We start from the raw sequence: 18,387 nt of genomic DNA, 5'->3' as shown, positions 1-18,387 counted from the left end.
GATTTCTAGTCTCCAGCATAGGGAGCATCACGGAGCACTTATCCGAGTTTGTGGATGGTTTTTTGTAGCCATTTGTGATCAATTTACCGTCCTATGTACGGGACACCACTGACGTCCTCAACAAACTTCAGGATTTCAAGTGGGAGAATGGAATGATATTGGTAACAATGGATGTGGTAGGGTTGTATACTTGTATTCAGAATGATAAGGGACAGGAAGCATTGATCCACTTTTTGGGCAGCAGGAGTGCCAGTCTGAGACACCACTCACAGATGGTGGTTGATATGAGTAATTTGATTTTGGAAAACAATTACTTTCTATTTGAAGATACATGGTATTGTCAGATAAGGGGGGCGGCGATTGGATCCAGATTTGCTCCCTCTTATGCCAATCTTTTCACGGGTTGGTATGAGTGGGAGCCTGCCTGGGGCCGGAACGCGACTGACTGGACGGACCGGATCCTTTTTTGGGCCAGGTTCATAGACGATATCCTCATAAGTTGGAGAGGAACGTCGACAGAATTGAACACTTATTTGAATTATCTTAATATGAATGATTTCAATGTCAAATTAACTATGAACTATAGTACGTCACAAATAGAATTTCTAGATGTGACATTAATGGTTGAGGGCGAAAATATTGTCAGTAGACTATTCAGAAAAACAACTGCCACCAATTCTATACTGCGGGCAGATAGTTTTCACCCGGCCTCGGTGATCTCAGGGATCCCGTTTGGTGAAATGGTCCGGGTAAGACGAAATTGTAGTCGAGACATTGACTGTAAAATAGAGCTGGATAATCTACAAGAGAGGCTAGTCCAGAGAGGTTACACCAGGAAATTACTTACACAAGCAAGGACAACAGTATCAAAGATTAGTAGAGAATCCACACTGGTTCAGAGAAATAAAAATGAAAGGGGCAGGAAAATATCCTTCACAACAACATATTGCTACAAAGCAGACATGATAAGAGAGGCTTTGAATAAAAACTGGAGCCTATTGAGGGGGGTCCAGGTCTGGTGGGATTGATAGGCGATAAACCTATGGTTACATATAAGAGATGTCAGACGATCAAGGACAAAATATCCAGGAATTATATCCCAGCAGAGGTCCCCAGTACAAGGAATTGGATGCCTCCCCCACCGAAAGGTTTTTATGTTTGTGGATCCTGTAATCTGTGTGAACTTGGGATCAATAGAATGAAGACCTTTGTATACAGGAACGACAAGCAGTTTCATATTAATGATCTTATCAATTGCAATAGCATGGGCGTAATGTATGTGATCATTTGTGATTGTTCGAAAATATACATTGGGAGCACCAAGAGACAGCTGAAAATCAGAATTCAGGAGCACAGACGGGCAGTAATAAATGGGGATCTTAAATCGCCGTTGTTGGTGCATATTGAAAATGAACACAAAATGCAAAAGAATTTCAGGTTTCACGGAATCCAGAAGGTGCCCCAAAATGTAAGGGGGGGGGATTGGGAGCTTAAAATCAGGCAATTGGACGCAAGGTGGATCTGTAAATGTAGATTGGTAAGACAAGGGCTTAATAGGGATTCTGAGTTACATTATTTTCTGGATTAGCCCATTTTGTAGACATTTCTAATGATCTAAACAGTGATGTTCAGTACAAGGTTTCTTGATATACGGTGCTGTGCATAATAGATAGGTGGATGATGAAGTGTACTTATTAACCCCTTCCATGCTCATGACGGAACGGTTCCGTCATGAGCGTCGGTTGGCCTGTGCTCATGACGGAATCGTTCCGTCATGAGCCCGTTGGCTCATTAGAACGCTCAGCACAGCGCGAACATTTGCGCCGCTTTGAAGCGGTTAAGAATGGTAGGGATGAATTTACTGTACACTGTACTATTGCGTCACAAATTAGTGATGGACAAGCGTGTACTACTAGGGCATGGAGGAAGCACATTGTTGGTCTATATACTTTAGATATGCAGTCATTGAAATAGGACAGGAAAAGGCTAATTTTACTATAAGTTAGTGTGGATGCGCTTATATTGGTGGATATATTAATTCATGATATATAGTGTCGCCATCCACACGGGGTAGGATGATGTTCCTTCCTCGGCGAGTATAGTAGGTAACGAAAAAAGGCGTGTTTTAATTGGCTGGTATCGAACCTATGACAGGGTCGTAATAGGTGTGAGGCCCAATAGCGGACTGGAGTAGGTGTAGCACGGTTGTTTCTCACAAAGAATCGGTAGATCCACGATTGCATAAAACATTAATATAGAAGACATATGATTGAGTACTTGAACATTTTTAATATGATTGGTTCATATAGATGGTTTTGACAGCTTGCGGAAGAGTATAGAAAATAGCTAGAACACAGGTTGGCAAGTAAGAGGTATTGTGATTGGCTAGGATGACAACCAATAATAGGACCGTATCCAGTCTAAGGTCCAATAGCGGTTCAGAATGAATTTATACTGCTAGATACCAGCACACGGTGTCGGCAAGTCGGCCGCCCTCGTAAAGGAGGACGGAGAGCTAATGGGTGAAGGCATTAACCGTTATACAAATGCGGAAATGGAAGCCTCACGGAACGGACTAAGGACACGTAGGGTAGATTGGCGATAGGGAACACAAACAAAATAGTAAGTATATAGACTATCAATTTAGAAGGAATATGATTGGCTGGATTACAACCAATGATAGGGTTGCATGCAGTCTAAGGTCCAATAGCGGGCGGTGATAGATATACACCACCCGATACTAACATACGTCATCGACTGGCAGGCCACCCTTGTAAAGGAGGGGACGAGGCACTAGATTGGCGATAGAGAAGAAACTAGACAGGAGGAGGACCACAAAAGGATTTTTAGGTTAAAAGCAGGTGCTGATAATGTACGGTCATTATATGAACTAATTAGCAGAATACGTGCGATTCAAAGGGTATGTAAGCACAGCATGTTTAAGGTAACATTGGAAATGGAACCAGGCTGAAGACAGGATGTCGAGGAAGGCAACGAGCTAACAATAGAAGAGGTGAGGATATAACCATAAGGTATAGTAGGAAGGGAGATTATACATTTGGTGTCCAGTGGGTTAATGGAGTGATCTTTTTTCTTTGTCTAGTCCACTTTATGCATAGCCTGGACACTTGGATAACGAAAATGGTGAACTGAGAGATAAGAAGGGTGCATTTTTTGGAATATTAAAAGAAGGTGAGAAACCCAGGGAATACTAGGATAGTACAGGGGTCTGGGTGGAGATAAATTTGAGTGTTGGGGGTTGGAAGGAGTTAAGCTCCTTTTCTTCTGATAATGATGTTGGGTGCCTATTGATTGTTGCAGGAAGACGAATTTATGTAGAAATATATTGGCGGAACTTTGGATGTGCAAACTCTTGGAACTGATTACGGTTGAGTGCAGGACATTCTATGAAGTAAGTTATTTAATACGGTTGCAGGAAATTTTAAGTAGGAAGGGAGGCCATGATAGTAATCTGGCGGTTTGTCTATCTTTTTTATACAGTTAGAAGTATACACTGGATACAGGGATTTGCAGATAATAAAATAGGACTGATTGAGATAACATAAAGAGGACCAAGTAAAAATAATTATGAACAAGTGAAGAACTGCCCTTAGGGGGTATCTCTGGTTAATATATGGATGGTGATTTAAAAAAAAAAAAATCACATGGGACTAGAATTTCCTACCCCCATACTGCAAATAGTGGGTTCTGTTAGTTGATAGAGTTATTTCTTCTCCCTTCAGATCCAAAAACGTTTTCTTGATCAGGGATTACTGCAGATTTTGGGTCGCCTTCAGAAACTCCGTGAATAAGAGGAGAAATACTGACTCATTTGGTCTTATATTGGGTGTATTACAATTCTAAAAGGTGAGTGATGCAGAAATGTTCAGCTGGTTTAAAATGCAAGTAATTGGAACAATGAAACTTAACTTGACTTACAGGATAAAAATTTGTGTATAACCCATTAGGGTAGTTTAGATTGTTCATTAGGCAGGCATTGATGGTTATAGCCACTTTGTAAAGCACAACCAACAGTTTGCTCATGTCGCTCTGAGTAGAGAGGACACATGTTGTAATTAATCAGATTATTTAAAGACACTTCTTTGTATATTTGTAGAACGAACAAGAACAATTTTGTGATTATTGTTTGTATATATTTTTTCACAGCCCTGAGGACGTCCCATCACGGGACGAAACGCGTCGGCTGTTGGCTGTTGAAATTGTATTGTGAACTTTGAAAAACTCTCTAAAAAGAATAAAAGAAACCAATGAAAAATTGAGAAGACGTCTCTATGGAGAAGAATTATTGTGAAATGGTCAGTTATATTTCTTGTACATGTATGATCAGTACGCTCCTTCTTAGTTTGTGAATTTAGCATTTAGAAAATGCTTGGTACATATGCAAAGGGAATTGCAAATTGTAATTCCCTATTTGTAGATGCAATTTTAGCGATTACCTAAAATTGCAGCTACAAAGCTGTTCATACATTTTGAAAGGCTATTTTACATTCGCAAACGAGCCAAGTTACCCATTTGCACAGTTTGCAAATGCACAATTATTTGATACATGCAGCCCTAAAATCCCATGTAATGTGACATTTATGGGTACCGTCCCTACCTTTACCCTAAGACACCTCCCATGTATAATTAGAGGACTTGTGGGCGTAATGGTCAGGTAGATATATTCTATTAGAGGATGGGCAGCAGTGTTTAGCCATTTGAATTAATCCCTGTAATATTCATGTGCAGGAATCCTTTGCCGGGGAGAAGGAGTGTGTAACCTTTGAGTGTGAGAGCCCCGCTGATGTTTGGGCCCTCAGCAATCTAGAACTTTATTGTTAGAAATCAGGTGTCATTTATTTGTAAACTGCACCTCATAAAGAGAACAGATTTCTTTCCTCTTGAACAATACATTCGGAGATATGGTCTCCATGCTGTAACTTGTTCTCAGAGATAGTGGACTGGATGTGGCTCCTGTGCCTTCAGAGAAAGTTGCATCTCTGGGCTAGTTGCAGTGCTTAATCTGTGAAACAATAAATGCCAGGGCCCTTTTCAGGAGGCCCCTGCTGCGTGCGTCACCCATTGACCCTGCCAATGAAAGTTGCAACACAACTACTACACATGTGAGTAAAAAATCCTAGGCCATCAACTAGATGAATGAACAATTTGACCTAGACCAATACTGAAAGGAGCAATCAAAGAAGAGGGGAATTAAGTAAAAAACATGTTTTTAATTGGTAAATTAAAATTCATATAGACATATTGCAATAAACAGAAAATATGCTAAGAAATAAAACATTAATCAATACACAATATATTTAAATATTAAAAAGTAAGGTACATAACATATACATAATATACATAATACATTTCAAAGTTCATTTAAAGTCATTGTTGATGCCTGAAATGCTGGAGAAAATTAGACTTAAAAACACTCGACGCGCGTTTCGGCAGAAAACGCCTTCCTCAGGAGCTACAGGTGATACTCTGCAAGAATATTCATAAGAAAGACATATATCAGATTCCCATATGTACAGATGTAAACTTACATTTAATTATATACCAGTCTTAAAAAACATTGAGACGTTATACAAAATACAATAAGAAATATATATACATATATAGTTCCAACTTCAAAGAAACTACAAATCGAATTGGTATAGGTTACTGATCTGTTCACCCATTGTCATCTGATAGACAATTCAGATACTCCAATTGTACAGTACTTAAATCATGGTCTACAGGTTGTCTAAAGTTGATTCAGGAAGACAGTATTTATTTAAAAATGGTATACGTTAGTACTACATAAACCGTTGAAATCAACAGCTAGCCATTTATTCTTTTCTAATTCGTTTCAAACATCAAAAAACACATATATCACCCTGAGATACCTATTTTTGAGGGGACATGTCATAGTATTAGAATATAAACTTACATCAAAAAGATTTTATTCCAATGCAGTACATCAAGAGAAGATGATATCTTCATAGGATTTCGAATAAAAAGCCCTGGATGGAGGCTTGTTCCTGATCAGGGAAAAAAGGACACAATTGTGTTCGCTGATGTTTAGATAGATGTTGTAATTTTAGAACACAATGGGCCATACAACCGCTTGATTATCGTGGTATCAATTCTCGCACCAGATTAAAAAGATGACTGCTACTTTATGTATCAATTAATGTTTAAAGACATCCAGGGTTGTGTCATGATACAGCACAAAGTCTGGACAGAGTGTGCAAAAACATATACCGATATTATAGGATGATAATGGTTCATACTATCACATTATATCAAACAGAGTAACACTTCTCTATGTTTATGATTGTCTACAGCAAAGGCAAAATGAGATCTAATTAATTGTTAAGCTATTTAGTCTGAAAAAGTTGTTCAGAAATTACACGACGGTAAGAGCACACAATAAAATAATGACAACCCCCAAGCTGAGTTGTCTACAGGATAGTAAGTCCTCACTTGTCCATTATCTAAATTCAATCATTTATTTTGGTCATATTTATAGTACAGTCACAGGTTTTACCTGATATAAGACTCCGAAATGTTGTAGATTAGTGTCTCAAAGTAGTACTGATCGAGGAACACTATTGGATATATATCGCTGGATAATTGTTAAAAATACGTCATCTCATGTATTAATACTTGAAAATAGAACTACAAGACAAAGACGACGATTAACGATGAAGTTTGTGCAATCAGCAAAAGGTATTTAAGATATGGTATTAGCACTCGTTCCAGATACCTGATTTATAAACAGTAGGTCGAGAGCATGATGTCTGATGTGCATCAGCATTCAAAGACGTCTGGTTTATCAGGGATAATCATATCTGCAATGGGAATGGAAATAACATCCTAAGATCCAGTGGTAGGGTGTGTAATATATATATATTGCCGTCATTCTATTACAGTCACGGGCAATGAAAATGGATGTTAAAGCAAAACATATAGATGGAAACATTTATCGAAAGTCAATACCTACAGCTATCAGGGATAATTATATCTATAGCGAAAACGGTAAAAACTTCCTAAGCTAAAAAGCAGGGTGTGTTATATAAATGTACTCGCTGTTCTTTCTCAACAGCGAATGGCCGAGACGGATGGTAGAAAACCGGCACATAGACGGCAGCGCTTGTCAAGAACTACTAAATCTTACCACATATGCAGAGAAGTTACACGGGCAGCATGATGGTGCTGCTCCGGCGAACGTGGAGTCAGGTCCGGTCTTCCACAACAAGGGGAGTAAATGCCAGTACGCTAAAGTCCTTCTTAAAGGCTTCAGCTGGCGCGAAAAAACCCCTAATAACAATGTCCGAGATGTGTATAACGGAAATGGAAAGGGGACTAATATTATTTGTAACTCCCAAGACGTGTCCCAGTCCAAAATGGCGTCTATATAGAAACTCACGACGTTATGTTCCAGTGCACCCGAACACGGCTGCCTAATAAATGGATACTAGGCGCGAGATCAATTATAAATATGACATGGCTTTAATTCTTAATATCCACATTTACATAAGATGATAAAGTGTGGATTATTAAATATAAAAAACGAATTATTATTAAATGTAAAAATAAATACTCTTAAGTATATGTCAAATTGCATTGTTGTCCTTATAGTTACGAAGAGATGAAACCGAATTCATACAATATAAATCGAACCTGTAACTGTTTAGACATGGTAAGGTGAGACCAAGATTACATTGATGCAGAAGCTAGAAAACGCACCTTCTGGGGATGAATTCACAGGTATGGACCATATTGACAGTCACCTCTAATATTGACCATGGATATATAAAATAATATCTCTTTGCAGGACATAAATTTATTTGCAAAGAAATATGGGCCCTAGGGACTCGATAGTCAAAACTAGACTGTCTACTGTACCGAATTAATTTTTCTATGGCAACGGGGAGGTTAGCTGATGGCATGTTCCCAGGGGATTTCAGCGTTAAGGCCCTTCTTAAAGGTTCCCAAAGAAAAAATCCAGAAGACTTCTCTTTTTCTCCTGACTATGTCACCACCTTTGTTGTCTGGGAGTTTTATTTTTACTAGAATTCGCCATCTGAATTCATCGGGGGAGTGATGGTGTTCCGTGAAGTGTTTCACTAAAGGTGCCAAGTTCTTTTTTGTTCGGATGGCCGACCGATGTTCTGTAAGTCTGGTCTGTACAGATCTAGATGTCTCACCAACATATCCCAGTTGGCAAGGACATAAAATGAAATATATGCAATTGGCAGTTTTGCAATTCCACATATCATTGGCGGTAGTATGGTAACCATTGTGTTCAAAAGACTCACCTTCTATGATATTACTGCGGGACTTACAAGATGTACATCTGACAGTGCCTCTCACTGGGAAGTTATTCTTGATAGACCTGTGAACAAATTCTGAATGAAAATTGGTTGTAGAGAAACGAGAATGTACAATAAGGTCTTTTAGATTTTTGTTTCTCCTATGTGCGAACATGGGTTTTTCTAGTTTGCAGTTGGTAGGGTTTGAATTCAGAATGTGCCAATTGGTATTTACGATATGTTTTACAGTGTTATTAAGAGTGGAATGTTTCGTGATACAGACCAACTGGTTGTTCACCTTAGGGGGATTAGTTCTCAACAAGAAGTCTCGGTCGTAGAATCTGGCTCGTTTGTATGAGTCTCTAATCAATCTATGCGGATAGCCTCTATTTAGAAATTTCTGCCGCATGACTTTAGCTTGTGTATCAAAGTCCATCAGGTTAGAACAGTTCCTTCTAACACGGAGGAACTGGGAGAACGGTATGCTCTCTCGTTGACAGCGGGGATGGAAGCTCTTGAAATGAAGGAGGGTATTCCTCGCAGTCGGTTTTACAAAGAGATCCACAATGAGTTTATTTGCTTGGTGCTTAATAATTATATCCAGAAATTCAACCTGGTTGTTATTGTATTGAGCAGTAAACTTGAGGTTTACATCTACCAGGTTGATCCATTCCAAAAATTCACATAATGATTCTCTCCCATTGGTCCAGATAAGGAAGATGTCATCAATGTATCTGGACCAATGGGAGATGGACTCATAGAATGGTGCTATTTCATTGTGGATAAATTTATCCTCGAAGGCCGCCATGTAAATATTGGCAATGGATGGAGCAACTGAAGCCCCCATGCTGACACCCTTCGTTTGACGATAGAGGGTGCTACCAAATTCTACGATGTTCTCAGTAAGGACAATTTGTAAAAGATCCAGAATAAAGTCTTTAGGGCATATGATGCCAAAGGTCTCAATAAACCAACTAGTGGTTAACATAGCTTCCCGTTGGGGAATGTTGCTATATAATGCTTCAATGTCCATGGTTACTAATAGGTCTTTATTGGGGTCAAATGGAAGATTTTCTATTTTAGATATCATAGAACCTGTGTCTTTAATGTATGAAATAATTTTGGACACATGAGGACGTAGAAAAGAATCAATAAATTTGGAGAGGGGTTCTGTATTTGTACCAATCGTTGACACAATCGGTCTGTAGGGGGGGTCTCTTAGGTTCTTGTGAATTTTCGGCATGCCATAAATGCATGCCGTTTTGTGCTGATGATGGTTAAGATACTCAAATTCTTTTTGGTTGATGTCTCCTAATTCAAGGGCCGCAGTGGTAAGGTTATGGATCCTCTTAGATATTGAGATCAAGGGATTGGTTCTAACCACAGAATAAGTGGCCGCATCAGAGAGCATAGTTGTCATCTTCTGTTCATATTTGTCAGTGTCTATCAGCACAATGCCACCACCTTTGTCGCAACTTTTAATAACTAGTTTTTTATCATTTCTTAATTCTTTGAGAGCCTCTGATTCTCCTCTGCTAAGATTGTAAATAGGTTTGGGTATGTAACGGAGTGCTCTCTCTAGTTGTTGAAGCACAACTAGCTCAAAAGTAGCGACCTCCGGTCCTAATTGGTCCAAAGAAGGGTAAAATGTAGATGGTAACGATAGCTTTATTGGTTCTTGAGTGGATTCATTAGTATCTGTATGTAAAGAAAAAAACTTTTTGAGTCTAATTTTACGAAAAAATGAAATAATATCTGTCTGTATTTCAAAAATATTTACTTGTGAATGAGGGACATATGATAGACCTTTAGATAGTAACGATTCAGCATGAGAGTTTATGTTTCTGGAGGACAAATTGAAAATGGGGATCACATCCCCTGTCCCCAGTACTGACGATTGCGTGTCTCGCGAATAAATTGTGGTTCCTGGGGTTGGTGTTGCTGATGTTGATGGTGTTGGTGTTGGTGATGGGCTTGTTGGAAATTGCCTCTTGTTTGGTTCTGAAAGTGGACTCTGGGCCTGCCTCGTCGTGGGCCCCTGTTGGATAAAAAAGGCCGTTTAGGACGGGCACCATTATATTGATTGAAATTATTTTCTGCCTCATAGTAATTATTCTGACCTTCATTCTCTGAGTCTGAAGAGTCAGTGAAGTTGTTGACTCTTTGGGGAGTAGTTCTAGTGTCATCCACATAATGATTCTGTTTGTAAAAATCTTGTCTTAAATACGGGTATGTCCCTTCTAAAGTATAGAGTCGTTTGTCCTTTGTTACTTTGTCATTCTTGCGTTTATTTAAATATGCGCTGAATGACTCCAGTTCCTTGTTAGCCTCTTCTATTTTTCTCATAGCCTCATCTATATTGCCAGACGTCTTAAGCTTCATCTCTAGATCGTCAATTTCTTTCTTAATGTCTATGGCTAACTCTTTGGCAGTCTCGATGATAAGAATCATCAGATCCCGGGAGCACCTATTTGCAATGAGGCTCCATTTTTCTAAAAAGGGCCTGTAATGGACAAAAAGGCCCGGGATATTACGCACTTTCAAACCCATGGGGATGATGCCATTTTTAAGATAGGCCAACATGAATTCCCCATGGGCTTCCATGCGGGTGAGTTTCTTTTTTAGTTCAATTAGTTTGCGGCTATCTTCATTCTGAGAGGTAATGGACGAACTTCCACTTGACGATATAGCACTAGTTCCAACAAGTGATGCAAAAACCTCATCAGAGAACCCGAAGGTTGGTAGTTGGGCCATAGTACTCCCAAAGAAATATATATAGGCGGAAACAGGGATTTTTAAGTACTAACAAATTGATAACGCACAATAATAAGTACTGACAATCTTTGATACAAGTAGTGATGATACACAGAAAGAACAGCCCTACACAGACAAGCTGTGGGTAACAAATGAGAAAAACAAGGACCCCCTGGGTAGTGATAATATATAGACTCCTAGGGCAGGGTAACCAAACATGTGAGTAAAAAATCCTAGGCCATCAACTAGATGAATGAACAATTTGACCTAGACCAATACTGAAAGGAGCAATCAAAGAAGAGGGGAATTAAATAAAAAACATGTTTTTAATTGGTATATTTCAATATTAAAAAGTAAGGTACATAACATATACATAATATACATAATACATTTCAAAGTTCATTTAAAGTCATTGTTGATGCCTGAAATGCTGGAGAAAATTAGACTTAAAAACACTCGACGCGCGTTTCGGCAGAAAACGCCTTCCTCAGGAGCTACAGGTGATACTCTGCAAGAATATTCATAAGAAAGACATATATCAGATTCCCATATGTACAGATGTAAACTTACATTTAATTATATACCAGTCTTAAAAAACATTGAGACGTTATACAAAATACAATAAGAAATATATATACATACATAGTTCCAACTTCAAAGAAACTACAAATCGAATTGGTCTAGGTTACTGATCTGTTCACCCATTGTCATCTGATAGACAATTCAGATACTCCAATTGTACAGTACTTAAATCATGGTCTACAGGTTGTCTAAAGTTGATTCAGGAAGACAGTATTTATTTAAAAATGGTATACGTTAGTACTACATAAACCGTTGAAATCAACAGCTAGCCATTTATTCTTTTCTAATTCGTTTCAAACATCAAAAAACACATATATCACCCTGAGATACCTATTTTTGAGGGGACATGTCATAGTATTAGAATATAAACTTACATCAAAAAGATTTTATTCCAATGCAGTACATCAAGAGAAGATGATATCTTCATAGGATTTCGAATAAAAAGCCCTGGATGGAGGCTTGTTCCTGATCAGGGAAAAAAGGACACAATTGTGTTCGCTGATGTTTAGATAGATGTTGTAATTTTAGAACACAATGGGCCATACAACCGCTTGATTATCGTGGTATCAATTCTCGCACCAGATTAAATAGATGACTGCTACTTTATGTATCAATTAATGTTTAAAGACATCCAGGGTTGTGTCATGATACAGCACAAAGTCTGGACAGAGTGTGCAAAAACATATACCGATATTATAGGATGATAATGGTTCATACTATCACATTATATCAAACAGAGTAACACTTCTCTATGTTTATGATTGTCTACAGCAAAGGCAAAATGAGATCTAATTAATTGTTAAGCTATTTAGTCTGAAAAAGTTGTTCAGAAATTACACGACGGTAAGAGCACACAATAAAATAATGACAACCCCCAAGCTGAGTTGTCTACAGGATAGTAAGTCCTCACTTGTCCATTATCTAAATTCAATCATTTATTTTGGTCATATTTATAGTACAGTCACAGGTTTTACCTGATATAAGACTCCGAAATGTTGTAGATTAGTGTCTCAAAGTAGTACTGATCGAGGAACACTATTGGATATATATCGCTGGATAATTGTTAAAAAGACGTCATCTCATGTATTAATACTTGAAGATAGAACTACAAGACAAAGACGACGATTAACGATGAAGTTTGTGCAATCAGCAAAAGGTATTTAAGATATGATATTAGCACTCGTTCCAGATACCTGATTTATAAACAGTAGGTCGAGAGCATGATGTCTGATGTGCATCAGCATTCAAAGACGTCTGGTTTATCAGGGATAATCATATCTGCAATGGGAATGGAAATAACATCCTAAGATCCAGTGGTAGGGTGTGTAATATATATATATTGCCGTCATTCTATTACCGTCACGGGCAATGAAAATGGATGTTAAAGCAAAACATATAGATGGAAACATTTATCGAAAGTCAATACCTACAGCTATCAGGGATAATTATATCTATAGCGAAAACGGTAAAAACTTCCTAAGCTAAAAAGCAGGGTGTGTTATATAAATGTACTCGCTGTTCTTTCTCAACAGCGAATGGCCGAGACGGATGCTAGAAACCGACACATAGACGGCAGCGCTTGTCAAGAACTACTAAATCTTACCACATATGCAGAGAAGTTACACGGGCAGCAAGATGGTGCTGCTCCGGCGAACGTGGAGTCAGGTCCGGTCTTCCACAACAAGGGGAGTAAATGCCAGTACGCTAAAGTCCTTCTTAAAGGCTTCAGCTGGCGCGAAAAAACCCCTAATAACAATGTCCGAGATGTGTATAACGGAAATGGAAAGGGGACTAATATTATTTGTAACTCCCAAGACGTGTCCCAGTCCAAAATGGCGTCTATATAGAAACTCACGACGTTATGTTCCAGTGCACCCGAACACGGCTGCCTAATAAATGGATACTAGGCGCGAGATCAATTATAAATATGAGATGGCTTTAATTCTTAATATAATATCCGCCTATATATATTTCTTTGGGAGTACTATGGCCCAACTACCAACCTTCGGGTTCTCTGATGAGGTTTTTGCATCACTTGTTGGAACTAGTGCTATATCGTCAAGTGGAAGTTCGTCCATTACCTCTCAGAATGAAGATAGCCGCAAACTAATTGAACTAAAAAAGAAACTCACCCGCATGGAAGCCCATGGGGAATTCATGTTGGCCTATCTTAAAAATGGCATCATCCCCATGGGTTTGAAAGTGCGTAATATCCCGGGCCTTTTTGTCCATTACAGGCCCTTTTTAGAAAAATGGAGCCTCATTGCAAATAGGTGCTCCCGGGATCTGATGATTCTTATCATCGAGACTGCCAAAGAGTTAGCCATAGACATTAAGAAAGAAATTGACGATCTAGAGATGAAGCTTAAGACGTCTGGCAATATAGATGAGGCTATGAGAAAAATAGAAGAGGCTAACAAGGAACTGGAGTCATTCAGCGCATATTTAAATAAACGCAAGAATGACAAACTAACAAAGGACAAACAACTCTATACTTTAGAAGGGACATACCCGTATTTAAGACAAGATTTTTACAAACAGAATCATTATGTGGATGACACTAGAACTACTCCCCAAAGAGTCAACAACTTCACTGACTCTTCAGACTCAGAGAATGAAGGTCAGAATAATTACTATGAGGCAGAAAATAATTTCAATCAATATAATGGTGCCCGTCCTAAACGGCCTTTTTTATCCAACAGGGGCCCACGACGAGGCAGGCCCAGAGTCCACTTTCAGAACCAAACAAGAGGCAATTTCCAACAAGCCCATCACCAACACCAACACCATCAACATCAGCAACACCAACCCCAGGAACCACAATTTATTCGCGAGACACGCAATCGTCAGTACTGGGGACAGGGGATGTGATCCCCATTTTCAATTTGTCCTCCAGAAACATAAACTCTCATGCTGAATCGTTACTATCTAAAGGTCTATCATATGTCCCTCATTCACAAGTAAATATTTTTGAATTACAGACAGATATTATTTCATTTTTTCGTAAAATTAGACTCAAAAAGTTTTTTTCTTTACATACAGATACTAATGAATCCACTCAAGAACCAATAAAGCTATCGTTACCATCTACATTTTACCCTTCTTTGGACCAATGAGGACCGGAGGTCGCTACTTTTGAGCTAGTTGTGCTTCAACAACTAGAGAGAGCACTCCGTTACATACCCAAACCTATTTACAATCTTAGCAGAGGAGAATCAGAGGCTCTCAAAGAATTAAGAAATGATAAGAAACTAGTTATTAAAAGTTGCGACAAAGGTGGTGGCATTGTGCTGATAGACACTGACAAATATGAACAGAAGATGACAACTATGCTCTCTGATGCGGCCACTTATTCTGTGGTTAGAACCAATCCCTTGATCTCAATATCTAAGAGGATCCATAACCTTACCACTGCGGCCCTTGAAGTAGGAGACATCAACCAAAAAGAATTTGAGTATCTTAACCATCATCAGCACAAAACGGCATGCATTTACGGCATGCCGAAAATTCACAAGAACCTAAGAGACCCCCCCTACAGACCGATTGTGTCAACGATTGGTACAAATACAGAACCCCTCTCCAAATTTATTGATTCTTTTCTACGTCCTCATGTGTCCAAAATTATTTCATACATTAAAGACACAGGTTCTATGATATCTAAAATAGAAAATCTTCCATTTGACCCCAATAAAGACCTATTAGTAACCATGGACATTGAAGCATTATATAGCAACATTCCCCAACGGGAAGCTATGTTAACCACTAGTTGGTTTATTGAGACCTTTGGCATCATATGCCCTAAAGACTTTATTCTGGATCTTTTACAAATTGTCCTTACTGAGAACATCGTAGAATTTGGTAGCACCCTCTATCGTCAAACGAAGGGTGTCAGCATGGGGGCTTCAGTTGCTCCATCCATTGCCAATATTTACATGGCGGCCTTCGAGGATAAATTTATCCACAATGAAATAGCACCATTCTATGAGTCCATCTCCCATTGGTCCAGATACATTGATGACATCTTCCTTATCTGGACCAATGGGAGAGAATCATTATGTGAATTTTTGGAATGGATCAACCTGGTAGATGTAAACCTCAAGTTTACTGCTCAATACAATAACAACCAGGTTGAATTTCTGGATATAATTATTAAGCACCAAGCAAATAAACTCATTGTGGATCTCTTTGTAAAACCGACTGCGAGGAATACCCTCCTTCATTTCAAGAGCTTCCATCCCCGCTGTCAACGAGAGAGCATACCGTTCTCCCAGTTCCTCCGTGTTAGAAGGAACTGTTCTAACCTGATGGACTTTGATACACAAGCTAAAGTCATGAGGCAGAAATTTCTAAATAGAGGCTATCGCATAGATTGATTAGAGACTCATACAAACGAGCCAGATTCTACGACCGAGACTTCTTGTTGAGAACTAATCCCCCTAAGGTGAACAACCAGTTGGTCTGTATCACGAAACATTCCACTCTTAATAACACTGTAAAACATATCGTAAATACCAATTGGCACATTCTGAATTCAAACCCTACCAACTGCAAACTAGAAAAACCCATGTTCGCACATAGGAGAAACAAAAATCTAAAAGACCTTATTGTACATTCTCGTTTCTCTACAACCAATTTTCATTCAGAATTTGTTCACAGGTCTATCAAGAATAACTTCCCAGTGAGAGTCACTGTCAGATGTACATCTTGTAAGTCCTGCAGTAATATCATAGAAGGTGAGTCTTTTGAACACAATGGTTACCATACTACCGCCAATGATATGTGGAATTGCAAAACTGCCAATTGCATATATTTCATTTTATGTCCTTGCCAACTGGGATATGTTGGTGAGACATCTAGATCTGTACAGACCAGACTTACAGAACATCGGTCGGCCATCCGAACAAAAAAGAACTTGGCACCTTTAGTGAAACACTTCACGGAACACCATCACTCCCCCGATGAATTCAGATGGCTAATTCTAGAAAAAATAAAATTCCCAGACAACAAAGGTGGTGACATAGTCAGGAGAAAAAGAGAAGTCTTCTGGATTTTTTCTTTGGGAACCTTTAAGAAGGGCCTTAACGCTGAAATCCCCTGGGAACATGCCATCAGCTAACCTCCCCGTTGCCATAGAAAAATTAATTCGGTACAGTAGACAGTCTAGTTTTGACTATCGAGTCCCTAGGGCCCATATTTCTTTGCAAATAAATTTATGTCCTGCAAAGAGATATTATTTTATATATCCATGGTCAATATTAGAGGTGACTGTCAATATGGTCCATACCTGTGAATTCGTCCCCAGAAGGTGCGTTTTCTAGCTTCTGCATCAATGTAATCTTGGTCTCACCTTACCATGTCTAAACAGTTACAGGTTCGATTTATATTGTATGAATTCGGTTTCATCTCTTCGTAACTATAAGGACAACAATGCAATTTGACATATACTTAAGAGTATTTATTTTTACATTTAATAATAATTCGTTTTTTATATTTAATAATCCACACTTTATCATCTTATGTAAATGTGGATATTAAGAATTAAAGCCATGTCATATTTATAATTGATCTCGCGCCTAGTATCCATTTATTAGGCAGCCGTGTTCGGGTGCACTGGAACATAACGTCGTGAGTTTCTATATAGACGCCATTTTGGACTGGGACACGTCTTGGGAGTTACAAATAATATTAGTCCCCTTTCCATTTCCGTTATACACATCTCGGACATTGTTATTAGGGGTTTTTTCGCGCCAGCTGAAGCCTTTAAGAAGGACTTTAGCGTACTGGCATTTACTCCCCTTGTTGTGGAAGACCGGACCTGACTCCACGTTCGCCGGAGCAGCACCATCTTGCTGCCCGTGTAACTTCTCTGCATATGTGGTAAGATTTAGTAGTTCTTGACAAGCGCTGCCGTCTATGTGTCGGTTTCTAGCATCCGTCTCGGCCATTCGCTGTTGAGAAAGAACAGCGAGTACATTTATATAACACACCCTGCTTTTTAGCTTAGGAAGTTTTTACCGTTTTCGCTATAGATATAATTATCCCTGATAGCTGTAGGTATTGACTTTCAATAAATGTTTCCATCTATATGTTTTGCTTTAACATCCATTTTCATTGCCCGTGACTGTAATAGAATGACGGCAATATATATATATTACACACCCTACCACTGGATCTTAGGATGTTATTTCCATTCCCATTGCAGATATGATTATCCCTGATAAACCAGACGTCTTTGAATGCTGATGCACATCAGACATCATGCTCTCGACCTACTGTTTATAAATCAGGTATCTGGAACGAGTGCTAATACCATATCTTAAATACCTTTTGCTGATTGCACAAACTTCATCGTTAATCGTCGTCTTTGTCTTGTAGTTCTATCTTCAAGTATTAATACATGAGATGACGTCTTTTTAACAATTATCCAGCGATATATATCCAATAGTGTTCCTCGATCAGTACTACTTTGAGACACTAATCCACAACATTTCGGAGTCTTATATCAGGTAAAACCTGTGACTGTACTATAAATATGACCAAAATAAATGATTGAATTTAGATAATGGACAAGTGAGGACTTACTATCCTGTAGACAACTCAGCTTGGGGGTTGTCATTATTTTATTGTGTGCTCTTACCGTCGTGTAATTTCTGAACAACTTTTTCAGACTAAATAGCTTAACAATTAATTAGATATCATTTTGCCTTTGCTGTAGACAATCATAAACATAGAGAAGTGTTACTCTGTT

At 38.7% G+C, this 18,387-nt stretch overlaps 1 protein-coding gene across 1 annotated transcript in view; it reads right to left on the bottom strand.

Moving 5' to 3' along the window:
• The window catches only part of LOC144752163 (V-set and immunoglobulin domain-containing protein 4-like), a 248,192-nt gene that overhangs the window by 210,925 nt on the left and 18,880 nt on the right, over positions 1-18,387 (bottom strand). The gene's annotated exons all lie outside the window — the stretch shown is intronic.

Source organism: Lissotriton helveticus, chromosome 4_2 (assembly GCF_964261635.1).
Source record: "Lissotriton helveticus chromosome 4_2, aLisHel1.1, whole genome shotgun sequence".
NCBI lineage: Eukaryota > Metazoa > Chordata > Amphibia > Caudata > Salamandridae > Lissotriton > Lissotriton helveticus.
Note: the sequence above shows the minus strand (reverse complement) of the source record. Positions and strands in the feature narration are given on the sequence as shown.